At 38.7% G+C, this 17,964-nt stretch overlaps 1 protein-coding gene across 1 annotated transcript in view; it reads left to right on the forward strand.

Moving 5' to 3' along the window:
* The window catches only part of LOC107750749 (CUB and sushi domain-containing protein 1), a 495,842-nt gene that overhangs the window by 170,496 nt on the left and 307,382 nt on the right, over positions 1-17,964 (forward strand). The window lies entirely within an intron of this gene.

Genomic DNA, 17,964 nt, shown 5'->3' on the forward strand with positions numbered 1-17,964 from the left:
AATCCCCCCTTTTGTCCTCAGATGGCTGAATGGGTTGCCCAGTAAAAGTTTTGCTTGAAGGTTTTGATGTCATCAACACAAAATGTTCTCAAACCAATTTACCTTTGTAATCTGACACCTTTCAGAGATAACCCTTCTTTCTTTCTTTCTTTCTTTCTTTCTTTCTTTTTAATTCATTTATTTATTTATTTTTACTACTGCTAACACCATTTTGTCCAATCTGTAGCCAATATGCAGTCAATTAACATTTTCTACATTTTCTTTACATACAAGCTTACCCAATTCCATGTTTTCTGTATTTGTATTGTATTTTGATGGCATGTTTACTGGATAATGTCCAAATATAATTGTTATATGCGTTTGTTAATGCTCTGACTTAGCAAATTCATGTTAAATGTTGCTTTTAACTCTGCGCTTCCTTTTAGAGAATATTTTCGCTTTGTTTCAGAGGAACTTGGCTTTGATGATAACCCCTGGGATTCCTTCACAGGAAGTGTCTGACCTTTAAGATAGCGCTAGTGTTAATAATAGCCATTCTAATTTAAACAAAATGGTGAGCAACACAGTCAATAGGGCTACATAAAGGGCAGTGTGAAACCAACTGGTTATACTTGCAGGAGGTAAAGACTTCAACTCAGAGAGTAGTCTCCCCTACCACTGCTAACAACACACACTTTCCCATGTGCAAAAACTCCTAAAATTAATAAAAGGCTTGGATTTCCATTTATTCAGAAGATTAAGGTGTCTTTCAACACCATGGATTAATGCAATTTCATAATTTTATTCGAAGCTATGGAACTAATTATGTAATTATAGGTGACACTGGTTATTTTGAAGTTATACATGGATTATTCCATGAAATGCACATTTAAAATGTGCAGTCTTTTCTTCCAGGAAAGTGATTTAAAGTTCCTGATGACTACGAATTCAGTGGTATCTCAAATTTTTGGCCCAATAAAATGTCTTTTGAACGGAAAGCCTCTGACTATGCCAATGAGAAGTAAACTAAAGCATACTGACTATTTTAGCCTGCTTGAAAAAGCCCCGCCATAGCTTCCTGTTTCAACAGGAAGTACATTAACACAAGCACTCAAACTGTGCTCTTGCATGGGATCTAAAATGGTAGGATGACTGTTTAGGCCAAAATGCAGGGATAATTTTCAAACTCGCCTAAGCTAACGTTGCAACTCCCCCTCAATTACACATTGAAGGAATGATGACTTACATAGCCACGTCTACAAATTAGTTATATTTGCTAAGATTTTAATTTCCTGAAGATCTGGATAGAGGTGGAAGATATAGCATGGATAATCATACTAATGAAATAGTATGTCCTTGAAAGCACTTATCTCCTCAAATGAGAGGAAAAGTCAATTTTGTTGAAGCAATATAGAGTGGGATCTAAAATGGTAGGATGACTGTTTAGGCCAAAATGCAGGGATAATTTTCAAACTCGCCTAAGCTAACATTGCAACTCCCCCTCAATTACACATTGAAGGAATGATGACTTACATAGCCACATGTCTACAAATTAGTTATATTTGCTAAGATTTTAATTTCCTGAAGATCTGGATAGAGGTGGAAGATATAGCATGGATAATCATACTAATGAAATAGTATGTCCTTGAAAGCACTTATCTCCTCAAATGAGAGGAAAAGTCAATTTTGTTGAAGCAATATAGAGGAGTAAAACTCATCTCAGACAATAATCCTGGTTGTCATTTTGAAATATTCTTATAGTTTAATTTCAGACAGACTATATAAAAAAGGTCAGCGAATATGGAAATATAGTGGTTTTCTCTTATCTACCTTCATTTTGTACAGTACATTGTTTTTTTTGTTTTTTTTGCAAAGTGTGATTTGAAGGATCACATAATTATTTGGGCAATAAAGCATTCCTCTGTGACTGTGTGAGTGCTTGACAGAAGAGATGCAAGTGTTGCATAGGGAAGTAAGATATTACCTTGCTGTCATCTATGCTATGCCTTCATGTCGCACATTACAGTGTTATGTCTTACTATTGACATGTCATATATGCATAAAGCTTTCACTTTGACACCCTGTATTTGGCACTTGGACAAGGTCACTCTTAAAAGAACTCTCGCTGGCTTTTGTATCTAAAAAATGTACAGAAATTGTTTGTGAACCACTAAGTTGTGTCACCTAAGTTGTTAAGCATCTGGGCTGGTAACCAAAAAGTAGCAGGTTCAAAAGGGATTGTTTTTGAGCATAACCCTTGAGCAAGGCTCTAATGCTACATTCCAATCCACATATGATGAAGGAAATTCCTACTTGATATTTCCCACTTACAGCTATTACTTTCATATGCCTAGCACTTGAATGATGACATTAAGGAAACATGTTAGATTTGTTAGTTAGTTAGTTAGATTTGCAGGTATTTAATTGGCAACAAAGAAGTGAAGGATAAATGATGCATGCAGTGCTAGTGTTGTGCAGTTGTACAATTATCAACAGAAATGATCCTTTACTTTTTTCACACAATGCAAAAATGTACTATCACTCAATATAGAAGGTTTTGATGGATTTAATTTGCTCAGTCAACATTAAATCAAAATTGAGTCTATTTAATATTTTTATTTTAAAATATGCACACATTAACACTACCTAACATACCTAATATGTTGAATACGCTCCGTTAATGTTTTGTCTCATCACATTCAGTTATTAATTACATGCATCACATGCAGCTTAAAGGCACAATATGTAAGTTTTCGCCACTAGAGTTCGCATTTTCAAAACAATAACAAAGGCGAAGCTTGATGACGCAATGAAGCAGGATGTTCACGGACGAGGTAATTAATTATTTTTTTATTACCTGTACCTTCCACAGTTATTGAAACAGCGAATGGATAATACAAAGAATGCGAGCAAAGAACATTTACATTGTGAAAGAACATTATGACTGACTTGAAGTCTAGCGCGAGTTTAAGAACTCTCAAAAAACTCCCCTTATAATCAGTAAAGCTGTCTATACACGGTTTTATGAATTAATCTCTTACATCATATGTACATCTGCACTTTGTTGATTATGATGAGAGAGTTCGCATGAGCGCTGAATTCAGTCAGCCAGTGCATGCAGTAAACAAAAAACACATCTGAATGCCTCTGATTGGCCATTGCATTCATAAGCTCAACACACTCGTGTGTGATTGGTTATAATGCGCAACATTGAAAAAACGCGTAAAAAATCATGGCACAACATTGAGCAGATCTAAATTTAATGCTGCGGTCAACACTTTTCATTTCATTTTCATTTTATTCGCGACAGCCGTAATGGATTTAGTTTAACTGTACAGCAGCATTTGTGTCCGTGTGTTGCCATAGATTCTACAAGTGGAAACTGAGGATAGTGCGGATATTACGTCATTGATAGGCGACAATGACCAGGGACGAGCCATTATTTAAAATTGGAATTTCTCTGGATTAACAAATCCTTGGGATAACATAAATACACAACTGCATGAAATATATAATTCTGTGCAAGTAGTTTTTGGATATTGTGTTAAGAAAATCTTACATATTGTGCCTTTAAAACAAATTGACATTGATAAGTGCTGTTAGACCGCTGAGGTAGACCAATGTAAAAATGTAACTTTTAAATGTTTAAAAGAAACATTTTGTTGCCAGCAACAAACAGAGGAGAACATAATGGAGTGCAGCAGAGCAGAATCTAGAAAATATGAAACATTGAAGGGACAGTTTGGCCATTTCTAATTACAGGGGGGACTTGTCTTGTCATCCTCATTGTCTAGTACAAGATTAAAACACAACACAAACACTTGTAATTAATGCTTAGACTATCCCCATTAAGACCCAGATTACAATAAGCCTTCTCAAAGAGATAGATTTTTAGTTTTGCTTCAAGGAGATTCTATTGAGAAAGGTCTGAAAGGAAAGGAAGTGAAAGTTTCACATTTTAGGTCCAGCTTTTTCAAAAAAACTTTTTCTTCAGCCTAGTCCTAAGGACCAGTAAAAGTTTCTGGTCTGAAGACCTTAGAAATCAAAAGATCAGACAGATATGAAGGTGCCTGTCCATTTAAGGCCTATAACTTTTTTTTTGTTTTGTCCATTAGCAAGTTGTCTGAATGACTTCAGGAAGCCCTATACATAATTAAGCCAGTTTAAATTTAATTGGATACATTTCTTTATGCTGCATTCATATATATTTAAATGTAAAATGTATGCATGTATGTAAATGTGGGATGTGTGTCTGTATACACACACTCACACAGTTTAACTTTAAGGACTATTAATTATACTTTGTTAAATAGCATTAAAGGGATCGTTCACACACACAAAAATGATAATTTTGAAAAATTGTCCATGTAATGCAATGTCCATGTTGTTTTGGACCCTATTGACTTGACATGGGGGGAAAAAATGCTGAAACATTATTCAAAATATCTTCTTTTGTGTTCCACAGCAGGAGGAAAGCTTAGAAAAAGTAAAATAAAAATATGGGTGTGCTATCCTTTAGCTCCAACTTTAGATCAAACCCACCAGCCTATGACTTTCTAGTGGGCAGAAAAACCTTGATTAACTTGTTCAGGTGTATTTAATTGGCTTTGGAGCTAAACTCTGCAGGACAGTAGCTAGAGTTGAAGAGCCCTACTGTATATCTTTGGTTACCAGCAGCTACAAATTGACTACATCCTTATAACAGCTGCCAAATTACTAAATAGTCCTAATTGCCCAGGTCCCAACATTTGCCAGTTCCATGGTGTTTGCGTGCTTATATAAATGTACAGTATATAAACACGCAAGCAGACACACTCTCACACATGATGTCCAACATGCAAATGTTTGTTGTGCATATATGTTGGTACATAGCATGCTGATTTGCTCATGTAGGTCTATTAACCAGTTAACACTTTTACATTTTTCAATATTATGACATTATTCTTTACACAATTACAAAGTGTCTATTCAGCCAAACTGGCATTTCACTTCTAAGTCACAGAGTGAAGCCCATCAGGGTGTACCGCTTTAACAGACTGAATCAATATTATGCTGGATCACACGCTATTCACTGTTTGGTAAGATGGGTTTGCTGCTATTTCATATTGATTGAATGGAGTGTAGCCATAGGTTCTTTCACTAGCTCAGCTGTGTTTGTAAGAGTTTGAGTCTACGACACTGCTGCATATGAACAATCCCTGTGACCAATGAAGCATCATACAGCTACAATTGCCCAGTGTCTTTTCGTCTAATTCGTTAATTCATCAACTTGTCACTTTCATTATTTTCACATTTCGTTGAGGTTGGCATAATCATTTTTGAAAAATAAGGTGCACAGGTTTGGAAAGAATGAGGGGAGTTCGATCCAGAGGGCACACTGCTAATCTTTACACCTTCATCTTAATTTTCCCCTCCATCTCTCCCACACATGCACAACATTCACTGCATTGTATTGTGCTGTATGTTTCTGGGAAAATATCAACTGTTTTCTGCAGTATAAAAGGGGTTTTAACACTGTTCAAAATGCGGATGAAAATCAAACCTGGCGGGTAATGCATATCAACTCACTAGCCAGTTTTATGGATTTATGATTCAAAATTGATGTCCTCCAACCTCTTCTTCTTCTTCTTCTTTATTTAATGGGTGTCAGTGTAGGAGAGGCTTAAATACACTGAATTCATTACACTGACCTTTTGTGAGTAAACAGCTTATCACTTTATAAATTGATAGTCTGTCCACTAATCTTCAGCATGTTTGCCATTAAACATTCATTTTGGAGTGAGTTACATTTGAAAATTACAACAAAATAAATGCTATTTTATAAGAGAAGGGCCAGAAAAATTTGTCTCTATTTATATTTCATTTGAATATTATTGCCATTGACTATCGTCAAACTGAAAACCATTTAATGGGTGCTTCTCATTCAGAAGGCTGCATCATAAAAAGGCTGTATATCTAGGCTGCCATGTCATCAGGTGCCACCGAAGGCCGTCTTAATTTGAAGGATCCTTCGAAAGCAGCCTTTATTTTGCGTCCTTCATTCGGCTTATTTAGAAGGATCCATCAAGTACTTGTACTCCAACACCCACAATCCTTTGCACACATTCAAATTCAGGAAAAAACAATTAGCCAAAAATAAATCGACACTGAGCTCATCCAATTTCATTATGTAATGCAAAATAAATAAATAAATAAAAGAGAAATTTGTTTTGATTTATTATAAATTAATCATATAATGCTAAACTGGTTATAAAACAGTACATTAATTGAAACTATAAAGACCTTTAATATTCCATAAAATAATTTGAATAGTTTCAGGTTTAATAATATTTATTTCTTTTTTAATCTGCTGTTCTTGAAGCTAGCTAGCACAATTATTAAACACAAATATTCTGCTTTGTAAAATTGTGATCGCTTTTGATGTTGTCAAACTCAAAAAATCTGGGTGAGCCAGTTAATGAAAGAAATATGCGAATCAGATGTGCCTCATCATCTCTGACTTATTCATCTAATTGGGCAGATTGTTAGTACTGAATTTGTTTAATTTGTGTCAGTTGTGTCAGTTGGGGGTTTGCTGGGAGATTTACACATGATGATGATGAAACCATTTGCTGGACTACTTTGACACCACATTCTTTGGTTTTTGGATAAATAAAGTTTTGAAGGTGCTACATGGAACATTAACAACCCTGAAGTAGCAAAGTGCCAAAAAACAGCTAAAATTCCCTGGACTGCACTTCAGTGGGGGAAATGTTTATTTGATTTTGTAAGTTTGCCCACTTACAAAGAAATGAAGGGTCTGTAATTTTTATGGTAGGTTTATTTTAATGTATAGAGACAGAATACCAACCAAAAAATCCAGAAAAAAACACATTATATAAAGGTTAGAAATTGATTTGCATTTCAGTGAGTGAAATAAGTATTTGATCCCCAAGCAAAACATGACGTAGTACTTGATGCAGAAACGCTTGTTGGCAAGCACAGAGGTAAGATGTTTTTTGTAGTTGGTCACCAGGTTTGCACACATCTCAGGAGGGATTTTGATCCACTCCTCTTTACAGATCCTCTCTAAATCCTTAAGGTTTCTTGGCTGTCGTTTGGCAACTCGAAGTTTCAGCTCCATCCACAGATTTTCTATATGATTGAGGCCTGGAGACTGGCTAGGCCATGACCTTAATGTGCTTCTTCTTGAGCCACTCCTTTGTTGACAATGTTTCGGGTCATTGTCATGCTGGAAGTCATTGCGGCGTAGTGTGTTACAAATGTTTTGCTTGGTGACTGTGGTCCCAACTGCCTTAAGATCATTAACAAGCTCCTCCCGTGTAATTCAGGGCTGATCCCTTACCTTTCTCATGATCATCCTTACCCCATGAGGCAAGATCTTGCACGGAGCTCCAGACCAAGGCCGATTGATGGTTGTTTTGTATTTCTTCCATTTTCAAATAATCGCACCAATAGTTGTCTCCTACAAGTGGTCTTGTAGCCCATTCAAACCTTGTGCAGATCTACAATCTTGTCTCTGACATCCTTTGACAGCTCTTTGGTATTGCCCATGGTGGTGGGAGAGGTTGGAATGGAAGATACAGATTGTGTGGATTGATGTCTTATACACCTAACGAGCTGACATTAGGAGTAACTTCTTAAGGTGACAGGACTAATCTGTGTTCCACATGGGCACATAACCATCTGTGGTAGCCATAATTCTTGCTGGTTGGTAGGGGATCAAATACTTATTTCACTCACTGAAATGCAAATCAATTTCTAACCTTTATATAATGTGTTTTTTCTGGATTTTTTGGTTGATATTCTGTCTCTATCTGTTAAAATAAACCTACCATAAAAATTACAGACCCTTCATTTCTTTGTAAGTGGGCAAGCTTACAAAATCAGCAGGGGATCAAATAAATATTTCCCCCACTGTATATTGGGGACAAAATAACCCCAAAATTACCTGTCATTTGAGAGATAATCATACTCCTTTCGCTCAGAGAGGTGAGAAATATGTTGATCCTATATAGCACATACACAAACAAAAACAGAAATTTTACAATATAACCACAATGAGATCTTGGGTAAAAGACAAGGTAGGTCTTCTGGCAAAATTTTTTGTTCATTCCATCCTCTTATACATGCAGAATAGCAACGATACCACACAAACCTAAGAAATCCCTTATGGAATCCCCATTTCCTCTTATCTGGAGTCTTTCATGGATTGAAAAGGGGGATTTTAAAAGCATTTAGGTAATTTTGATAGTACAGTAATATGTAGAAGTGAATGTAATGCTCCTATTTAAACAACATAGCAGCAGTCACACTGCAGGATAGCCAGAAAATACTTTGGTACCAACTGTCCCATTGAGAGCTCATACCCACTGTCCCCTGTGGTTTTCTTTTACACATCCAGCACTGTTTGATTTGGTTGTAAAATATTTGTTTATTACTGTAAAAAAGAAATTTGTTTTCATCTCTGAAATATTCTTGAGATTTAAAGTGTGATAAAAATCATGTAAAGTTTGCACTGGCTTTACCTGTTTTCCTCTCTCAACACATCCAACACAGAGCATGCCTTGTGAGATTTTCTAATGCTTTTTAAATTGTTATTGTATGCAGCAGGTTTCTTTTTTATGCAAAGTGCCTCTTGAGTTTTTGCTGTAAGGTTTTTGCTTCACTTCCCCACATAATCTATTTGGTTTGATGCAATGGAGGTCTCAGGTTAGATCTGAGGGGGTGTAATAATATATACTGTATGCCCTCATTTTTAGTCTGTGCTTGACTTACATATGTTGGCAGAACCTCGCAGGCTAGACATCTTTTTCTTTGTATGCTTTATAGACAAGGGGCTATCATGATAGACTGTATGCTAAGAGAATCCTTGCGCTGTGGGAAAGGAATTTTTGGTAGAAGCATAATAGCGGACTTTACCTTTGAAATTGTCCACAGTCTGATGCTCAGATGGCACTGCCACGGACCAGCCGCTGTCTGTCGACTGGCTGTCTGATGTATATTTTACACAAAACTGGAAAGCAGTGGTGAAAATGAAAAGATCCAATCAGTTTGGCCAACTGCAAACAACTTCCAGGAGTCGAGGGGAGTTTTTGTCAGTCCATCTGGAAACAAAAAATCCAATAATGTATTGGAATTGATATTATGAGTGCTTGTGGGAAAGAACAGATGACTGCATTTACCAAAGATGGTTTTAGATCTTTTAAAGATATTAGGAGTAGTGTGAGGTCCTCAGTAGGAAGTACACTATGTAAAATGATGAATACAAATAGTGTAGAGGGAGCTACTTTGAAAATGTAGTTTGCGAAGCTACAGGCAAGTAGTTTACCGAGTTAACTTAACTTAAATGTAAATTAAACACAACTAAGGCTGATGATACACAGGGCCCACGACCGATCTGAAGTATCCAGATAGAAATTTGTTACCCATTCTCAGTGGGAAAGTGCCCAAGAAACATTCCTCAAAAAAAGTTGCCCGGCAAAATTGCTCAAAAAGTTGACCTGTGTATCATCAGCCTAAAAGCTATACAGTGCTTTTAAAATGTTTTTCTTTTTGTATTTTTCTAATTTTGTTTGTATTTCATACTTGGTAGATAGGTGTAGATCTTCAAAGTAAATACAACATAAAACAAAGGCAACTAGAATAAACACATACAGTAAGTATTTTATTTATTTATTTATTTATTTTTATTGATGCAATATATACAATCATTTTACAGTACTGTGGTGGAATTTTTTTCCCACTCTTCTTTGCATAACTACTTTAGTTCAGCCACATTGGAGGGTTTTCAACTATGAACTACCCATTTAAAGTCCTGCCACAGCATCTCAATTGGGTTTGGGTTCAAATCAGAACTAGGCCACTCCAGAACTTTAATTTACTTTTTTCCCTTTATTTTTTGAGCCTTTCGGAGGTGGACTAATGCATCTGCATGACTGCGTACTAAAGCACATGTGAAATCAGAGTGGCGAGACTTCATGAGCAAGGTGAAGTAGTAACCAGGAAGCTTTAAAAATGCATCCGGTAAAAACAACGCTAGCTTCTGGTAAGTTGAAGCAAGCACTCACAGGGATGCAGGAGGTATGGTAGGGCGACACAGTGTATCGTTCCCTTCGGGGAACCATGGTTACAGTCGTAACCTAGGGATGTTCCCCTTCAGGAACTCAAGCTGCATCGGAAGTGCTTTGGGAACGAGAATACCAACTCCACCATGCCGACAAATGCCTGTCTAGTGTGAAAACCTACATGCACATCTAAGACAAAAGCACTCTAGAGCCTGGAGTAGTTCCCACATCTAGGTTATAAAACCTTGTAAATGTGAGTGGGGATGACCAGCCTGCCGCATCACAGATGTTGTGTAGTGAAACACCTGACAGAAGGGCTTTAGATGCTGCCATACCTCTAGTTGAGTGGGCCCTGACTCCCAGAGGAAAGGGGAGATCAGAGGATTCGTAAGCCAGGGAGATAGCCTCAACTGTCCACCAGCTTAATGTCTGCTTGGTTGCCGGGAGACCTCTCTCGGGTGGACCAAAGGAGACAAAAAAGTTGATAATTTTTCCTCCACAGGGCAGCTCTGTGGACATAGGTGTCCAGTGCTCGAATTAGAAACACCAAATTAAGCTTCTCCTGGTTTGGCTCCTGGAAGAGAGGAGGACAGAATGCCTGCAGCACTATGAGCTGTGGGTCAACAATGGGCTTCTTTGGCACATAGCCCGGCCTCAGGTGCAAGAAGGCTTTCATTCCTGGTGCAAAGTCAAGACATGATGGGGCCACAGAACGGCCTGAAGGCTTTTGGAGGGAGCTCGGGAGTGGAAAATGGTCTCAACAACCTCGGTTGAGTGACCAGAAGCTATGAGTTGTGCCCCCTCAGAGGTCACATCCACAGTTTCCACAACTCCGGGCGAGGATGAACAATTGTGTTGCCTGCCTGAGTCAGAAGGTCCCTCCTGATCGGAATCTCCCATGGAGACCTGTCGAGAGGGGACACAAGCTCCAAGAACCATACTCGGGCCGGCCAGAATGGGGCTACTAGCAGAAGACTGACCCCCATCTTGGCAGACTCTTTCCAGAACTTCCGGGAGCAGAGCAATCAGGGGAAATGCATACAGATGTAGCCTCAGGAATACAAGCTTCCCAGAGCCATATGTTTTCGGACAGACACTGAGAACTGTGCTCGCTGTAGACCGCTGTGCCCTGAAGTAGGGATACAACAATAAAAATTTTTCGGAACTAATCCGATCCGATCCAGAAAATTCTGAGTATTGGATGATACCAATCCGATTCGATACCAGCACACTTGTTTTTTGTTTTTTTTAATCAATGTAGACTTTCTACTGTATACTTCTCTGTGTTAACCTGATCGTCATATATATATATATATATATATATATATAAATAAATATATACTATAAAATGAAAAGACATTTCTTTTAAACGTATAGCACAGTAATGAGGCAGCAACTTATGATAGGAGTCCTATCTATCATATGTTGCTGCCTCCATTACTGTACTATACATTAGATTATTAATAGCCTTTCTTCTTCTGTCCTATCATAGCGCTTATGTGCATCCTGTGCGCAGAATGATGCAATTGAAGCAACACAAAGCGCTTATGCACATCCCGTGCACAAAATAATGCACTTGAAGTAACATGGAGTCACAGCAAGCAGCTCCGCATAGATAAGTTCAAATCACAAAGGAAAGAGATATTGATGCATAGTGTATTATATCTGTGCAATAGTTTATTCAGCCTTTTCTTTTAACATTTTTAAATTTGAGTTACTGTGCAATCTTGAAGAGAGTTTCATTGTTTTGACTGTATAAACGAATGCGACACACAGTTTGAATGCTGAATGGAAACACAAAATAGTACATGCACAATATTGGATTTAGATTGGTCTCATCTGGCTGATAGACCAGATCCGGCAGAAAATGCCAGTATCAGAGCCGATACCGATACTGAGTATCTGATCGATGCATCCCTACCCTGAAGCACCGGAGGTGGCAGGGTTGACAGACTGATCTCCTGAGACCTCAGTGTGGAGATCAGGGAAGAAAGGAAGGCTCTGATGTGGAGTAGGTGAATTAGAATGCAGGAAATGGTTTTCTAGCTTGCTTTTAGGACGATCTTCCTGCTTCTCGGCCAGCCAGTCGATTTTTCATTTAGCCACAGCACAAGTCACCACCTCAAACAGCTCCTCATACTGGATGGACTGAGGTGACGAGTCCCCAGCCTCATCCTGTTCAATGCTCTCCATATCAACCTCCTCAGAGGAAGAGGCAAAGCAACGTGCTCTCACTCCGGGGAGAAGAAACCGTAGAGCGTGCTTCCGAACCCAGAGAGCGAGCACTGGATCTAGAGGGTGAGGGCGAAGAAAGGACCCCTGCACTAGATCCATCTTCGATCCCCACAATCTCAGTCGACGCTCTGCCTCGGCAGCTGCTGTACCAAAACTACGTGGATCGCGAACCCGTGCACTCTCCTCAAAGAGCACCATGCTCCAAGACAAGCAATGCAAAGATCATGTGTATTAGAGCCCTGCGTGGGACTGTTTTCTTGATCCCGCTCGCGCTGAATTTATGACCATTATCGCCCGCTCCCACAACGTGTGTGTCCCGCCCACTCCCATGATTTTTGTGTCCAGTCCCGCCCACTCCTGCAATATTGTATAGGCCCTAGTATATTTTTCGTGCATCAGGGATCCGCTATCAGTATGCGCGGTATTTAAACTGCTTTTGAATGAGCGCTCATTGTTCGCTTTCACTTTCGATTTCCCGATCACGCGCACTGTGTAAAGGAAGCACATCTTACAAGATAAGATTTGTTAATGAGCTCATGATTTGTTGAGCAACGAATCCTTCACCATGGTCTTTTCAGTCATCTCTCCTTCCTCTTGACACGTGATCAGTCAAATCTGACTCCTGTAGCTCGTGGATGCAGGGTTGTCAAGTACGTTTTGTTAAGGAGGGCCACTGTTGAGCTGTGGTTATGATCAATGAGCATAACAGTGACTGTAAAATATGTAATTTAGGTATGTAAACAACATATTTTGAGTTTTGATATTTGGGATATGGTCATTGCAGTACATTGGGCTGTTTTTGACTGGAATGGACTGGTTTTGACCTGGCAGACCTGGCAACCCAGGCTGTACTATGAAGTAGAACAGATGTTTTCATTTTAGTGTAGCATACATTTTCCATCTGAACTAAATTATTTTTATTTCTATAAAAAACAAAAACAAAAAAAAAAACGACGAGGTGCCGCGGGTGGGCAAGTAATATAATTTTTTATCAAACACCATGTAACACCAACTACCACAGCAAGCCTAGTGTTTATGTAACTCCATCATTCTATATGTGCCAAATCACGGCCACAGGACTGTGGGACAGTGGGACCCGCCCTATATTTTTGTGACCACCCACTCCCGCCCGCAGTAAAGGTGAAACTGCCCAATCCCGCGAGATTGGCTTTCGGGCCCGCGGGACCCGCAGGATCCCAGTCCCAATGCAGCCCTCTCATGTGTATCTCCGCCTGTAATGAAACACGGGCAGGGAGGAACACACTGACTAAAACGCTGCTTGTCCAACTTATCACTCGCCATTTCTATATGGCATAAAGGGATTTAGATGGACACAACACAGAAAACTTTCACCGGATGCGTTTTTAAAGCTTCCTGGTCGCTACGTCACCCCGTCCGTGACGTCTCGCCACTCTGGACTGATTTCATATGTGCTTCAAAATGCAGTCACGCAGACGTGTTCCCAAAGCGTTTCTGACGCAGCTCGAGCTCTTGAAGGGGAATCTTGAATAGAAGACCTTAGATGGTATTATAGAAGATGGTATTGTACTATGAAATATTTGATGACATGAAACAAAAGTTCTGAACAGAAAAACTGAACAGAAAAAGTCTAATATAGAGAGTGTATAACTGAAAGGAATGCTGGCTAAAGCCTGAAGGACAGTGTATACTAAGCTCATGCTCACCTGTCCACAGCCTGATCTCTGAGTACTCTGCACCACAAGTACTATGCTGTACCGGTTGTGCCAGAAAAAAACCTTATATGTGGAGTTAGTTAAGTAATGCAAATGCTAAAATGCTCTAGTTTACAAATAAATCACTTTGATAAAAGTATTTGGTAAAGAGGTCATAAACAGATAGCACAAGTCATGATTACATCTACACTGTAATCATGATTAGTTTGAAAAAGAAATACAATTGTTTGACATTCCTTCAGTAGCGTTCACACTGCAAATGTGACATGCTCACATGTGTTTCTGGCTTCTTCTGAATGTAATATGCATAATCAAATAACAAAATCTAATTTACTTAACTTGGTAAGAGTGGATTGATCTGTGATTAGCTGTGATTGATCCTTCCTAACAAACCACACAGTAAACCAGTTTTGTTTTTACAGTTATATGTCCAGTGCAGTGTTTATGTCATAACTCTTGAGTAGTGGTGTAAGGTGTTGCTATGTACAGTAATTTAGCAGGAGGCTGTGAACATTGGCCTCTTTTTTGCGCTTTTCACTTTTAGCACTCTAGACCTTTCACTGGTGCAAAGCCACTGTAAAAGATGCTTTTCTTAATGAAGACCTACCTGTATATAAATAACTTTCCATCTAATGTCCCGTCCTGAAGCTCTTGCTGAAGGTCATGTGTCTTTCAATATAATGGTGATTCCAAACTCACCCCAAGAAGTGTGTTTAGGAGAGTTTAGGAGTTTTTGACTAAGATGGAAACAAATAATAATAACAAACAATAAATGGTGAATGGTTGCAAAAGATGCTTGGAATCTTTGATCAGCATATGTGAATCTATAGAGATTTTAGGTGGCAATAGGTTAGGTGGTTTGGTTTACAGTTATATTCTGTAAGTCAGTGTCATAACGTAGATATGGCATACCTTCATTAGTCCTTTTTAGCTGGACACACATTTTCCTTTGACTGGAACATCAAGAGAAACAAATCGAAGAATTACAGTTGTCCTTTGTGCTGCTGTATATAATCACCGCCTGCACACTGCCTGGTTGACAGGCTTCAGCTTAGATGTTTTTATTTTATTTTTAACTCTCACAGTCCTGCCCAGTGCCCACCACAAAAACCTCAATCTGGAGTTTAAGGGTGTTTTCACATATAGTTCACTTTAAAAGAACCAAACCCAGCTCACTTAAAGTGAACCAGAAAGGGACCCAGCTGAAAGTGACCTCAGTCCTTTTGGTGTTCACAATATAGTGGACTCAAAAGAGAACCTGGTTAATTTTTTGGTCCTCTTCAACACTGAAGTGATCTCAGGCCACATCCACACGAAGCCAGAGCTTTCCCTATCCGATCTTTTTTTTCCCTTGTCTCAAGAAATATCTGCGTACACACGAAACCACGAAACCGACATAAAACGATGTAGTATACATGCCAAAACAGTATGTGGTGCTGTAATTCTGCCACAGAGAGACACTAAAAATGGAGAAGAAGACTTGGAGCATGAACATAAACCTTGCACGCTATATATAAACGAAATGTAACAATACATTTATTAATCTGTGTTAATGTTAGTTAATAAAAAGACAATCGTTCCATGTTTGTTCATGTTGTTGTTGTTGTTACGTGACGTAGAGGTGTCTGACTAGGGGCGAGACGAGGGGTGATGACATCATCGTTTCACACAAAAACGCAAGGGTGTCGTTTTCAGATTTATCCACTCTGGGACCCAGTTTCAAAAAATAGCGGTTTCACTCTCCCAACATGCCAGATCCGTCTGGACGAAATGCCTATACAATACAAAATTGTTCCGTATGCAGCTAAACGCGTCTCCGTGTGGACGGGGCCTCAGACCCTTTCTTGTTCACACCACAACTTCATAAGAACTCAGAGCCCAGTTTTCTGTGCAGCAGTGGAATGCTGGAATCTGACTGTAACAACGTTCATAGGTCGGGAAGAAGGAGGCGGGAACCGGCGAACATTTAAATACTTTAATAATAAAACAAACACAAAATGAAAGTAAAGCGGCAGCCCCTCGCGGACGACTGCCGCACACAAAACACAAAATAAAGTCCAGGCCTGGTCCTCTCTCGTCCAACACTGTCGTCACTCCTCCTTTTATGCTTCCGGAGCTCCTCCGTGGGACTCGAGACCGGTGAGTGGAGCAGGTGTCGTGCATTAGCATTTACTCCACCGGCCTCGCTCCGTTCCCACGGCTCTTGGCCCCGCCCCACTCGTCACACTGACCTACTGAAAATTTGGAAGATGAAGGGAAGGGGGTGAGGAAAACCTGGAAATCCCTGATCATATCACCAGTCAAGACATTCGCAGAGCTTTAACAACGCATTTCAGTCCAATTTAAAATTAAAAGGGAACATTATATAAAGTTAATTAAACTTCCTGTTTTTCCTCAGGTAAGATAGTAAAATGTTTCTTTGCTTCAAACTGCTTCTTTGATCCTGGGAGGTAGGCCTATGCATTAAAACTGTTTAATGTATGTAGTTCCAAGTCAGTTTAAACACCATTCTATATTAATGGGCTGCTTTCATTGACACACATGCACACACGCACACACGCACATCACTTGCACACAGAGATTGGAGATTGCACAGCGCAATCACGGAAACATTCGGAGCACAGAAACATGTTGTCAACTCTTATTAATATAATAGCTTTGATACTTAATGACTACATTATATTTCTCAGCAAATGGGGTAAAACTCACTGCTTCAGTGTTTGCAGAGTGAGACGCAAAGACGCAATTCACATACGCAACTGTCATTCCTCTCTCTCTCTAATTAATTAATTAAAATCAATGATGTAATTCATGCATTCAAGCAAATGTGATCTTACCGCAATACTTCATCTCTGTTTCTCATTTAAAGCCGGCAGAATGCTAGATCTCAGCTACACGTCGGGTGGTTCTTTGCGTCCACGTCATGCATTAAAATCATTTAATGCACATCTAGCCGTAGATTACATAAATGACAACAGAATTGTTTTGTATTGTTAGAAGTAACAGTTGGTTTATTTATTTTTGAAAAAAAAAAAAAAATAACAAGACTGAAACATCTGAAATTACATTGGTAAATAATAAAATAATAATAATAATAATAAACTATACTATAGCTATACATAAAATAAAACAAAACAAACAAACAAACAAAAAAACATTGAAATAATAAACTTCTTAGGTCAACCTCAAATATTTCTGTTATGTTGGTCCATACAAAGCGGACCAGGACCTGATTTCTTTCACAAATAATGAGGAAATCGAACCACAAACGGACCCACAAATGAACCGTACTCAGACGTACTCTGGAGGTGGTCTGAGTACGGTTCGCTTTTGGGTCCTTTTAGGGGGGTCTAAGATCACTTGGTTTGTTCACATATAAGAGCTGAACCGCTCTGAGAGCGTTTTGAGCGCTCAAACGAACTAGGTGTGAAAACACCGTAAGAATTTGGTTGTCATTTTACACTGCATTTGATGCTCCCCTTATAATAAACGGAGCTGTTAGGTGTGCGTATCAATTAATGCAGTGTCAACAGCTCTGTTAATTATAATATCAGTGTTGTAAATTTGTCACGCCACCCTTGGGTTGCTTCCAGTGCAAGTGGGGTGTGTAGCATTCCTTAAACCATTTCTGTTTAATACTTATGACATATTCATTCAGTTTTTGAACTGCTTATGCTGCATTTACCAGCAAAGATGTACAACATATGTTGAAGTCTTAAGGACCAAAGCAGACAAATTAACACAAAATGGAGTGATAAATCCAATTAAAAGTTGTTCCCACACAATATGTTAGTTGAATTAAGTTTTTAGGAAGCATATAATATAAACCTTATTTTAAACATTTTGTTTTTTTAAATTTGAAAAAGTATTTGTATGATTGCTTTTTATATTATTTATTTGTATTTATTTATATTTCTATATTTATTTCTATTTTATTTTTATAACTGAAATTTAGAAAAAAAAATGCTCAAGTCAAGCTCAGGTATAAC

This window comes from Sinocyclocheilus rhinocerous, unplaced genomic scaffold, assembly GCF_001515625.1.
Source record: "Sinocyclocheilus rhinocerous isolate Xijiao unplaced genomic scaffold, SAMN03320098_v1.1 scaffold512, whole genome shotgun sequence".
In the NCBI taxonomy this organism is placed as follows: Eukaryota; Metazoa; Chordata; class Actinopteri; order Cypriniformes; family Cyprinidae; genus Sinocyclocheilus; species Sinocyclocheilus rhinocerous.